This window comes from Gossypium hirsutum, chromosome A03, assembly GCF_007990345.1.
Source record: "Gossypium hirsutum isolate 1008001.06 chromosome A03, Gossypium_hirsutum_v2.1, whole genome shotgun sequence".
NCBI classification, from domain to species: Eukaryota; Viridiplantae; Streptophyta; class Magnoliopsida; order Malvales; family Malvaceae; genus Gossypium; species Gossypium hirsutum.
In genome coordinates, this window is record NC_053426.1 from 69,077,220 (window position 1) to 69,078,828 (window position 1,609).

The window sequence follows — 1,609 nt, forward strand, 5'->3', positions numbered from 1 at the left end:
GGCTTCGGCCCAGTGATATGAATAATGAAAAGGCTTCGGCCCAGCGATATGAATGATGAAAAGGCTTCGGCCCAGTGACATGGATAATGTAAAGGCTTCGGCCCAATATATGCTGCGATTGAATTTGGGCTTAGGCCCAGTAGGCTGATATTGTTTTGGGCCCTGAAAGGGGCTTGTTGCACACTGAGTTTCCAAACTCACCCCTTTTCCTTAACCTTGGAGGTGAGCCTTGATGTGGGGGCTTGGAGCCAGAGGGGATTCAGAGTGGCCACGATGATCGCTTTTGGGCTTTGAAATAAGTGATTGGTTTTCTTTATTTTACCTTATTTATTATTTATTTCTGGGTTGTAATAAGGCCATTTTAACTTTATTTTCTTTTCTGGGATTATTTTATTTTTAATAACTTTAAACTGGTTGATAATAATCCAAATGGGCTAGACTTAGGACGCGTTTTCAAAATAACACAACGTCATGATTATTCGATTTATCAAAGATATCTACTCAAAGAAATTTCAACTCGTTATAACCAAGTGTGGCAATAGTTGTGGGCATGTCTAGGATTGGATCCAATCGAAGAGCTAGGTACTTAAGTAGCCTTCATGTCTCACCTCCTCTGTTACGGATTCCTACCTGGTGCCCAGCTTCCATTCACTTGGTTAAGCTTAACAAAAGTTGGTTTTAAAGAGCTAAAATGAAACGTGGATTTTTAACTTCAATGTGGCACGTCGGATTCGGCCGTAACGTCTGGGCCGGTTTGGGGTGTTACACTTGGTTACTGCAAGAAAAGTTTGGATGGTTTCGACACAAAGATTATAGAAGTTGGATTGTAGTCTTTGTCCACTTCTATTTTGGTTTCTATTCCCTGCATAAAAAAAACTCAAGATTTGATGCAGAATTCTCAAATGAATGTTCGTCCCCACAGTATACACATGAAATAATATCAATTTGACTTGGTAGCTGAGCTACAACATTGTTTAAACTATTAGTAGAAAAAATTTTAAGCATTGAAGAAATTAAAGATGCCTAAGCAACAAGTGAAAGGAGAGCATCCACTTCATGCACTCTTGGTACTTGTCTTCTTGAAGCTGCTGATTGGTCGACCACTGATAGTTGCTACTGGCTATTCTCTTTAAAAGTTTGTAAGCCTCATTCTAACACTTAGAAATGAGAGCACCATTCACAAAAAGATCTACCACCATCCAAGTGTGAGCGTTAAAATCGTTATAAAATGTCTCTAACTAAATGAAATATGAAATCCCAAGGTGAGGGTATTTCTGTAGTAACCCTTTAAATCTTTCCTATGTTTCATATAGGAATGTTTCATCCAATTGCTGAAAAGTAGTGATCTCATTCCGCAACTTAGCATTTTTTATAGGTGGGAAATACTTAACTAGGAAGCGTTCTGCTAATTCTTGCCATGTAGAAATTGAACTCGGTGACAATGAATTAAGCCATTCTTGTGCTCTATCTTGCAAAAAGTATGGAGACAACTTTAATCTAAATGCCTATTAGGTTACACTGGCTATCTTGAAGGAATCACTCACCTCCATGAAGAATCGAGGGTGAAGGTGCAAATCATCTGTGGGCATTTCACTAAATTGGCCCATTG

The 1,609-nt window shown here is 38.8% G+C and overlaps 1 non-coding gene across 1 annotated transcript; it reads left to right on the top strand.

The window, feature by feature from the left end:
- Positions 1 to 1,254: 1,254 nt before the first annotated feature.
- LOC121227802 (small nucleolar RNA R71) lies at positions 1,255 to 1,361 on the top strand. Its single transcript, XR_005925324.1, has one exon. It is a non-coding gene; the product is annotated as a small nucleolar RNA R71 (small nucleolar RNA).
- Positions 1,362 to 1,609: the final 248 nt, after the last annotated feature.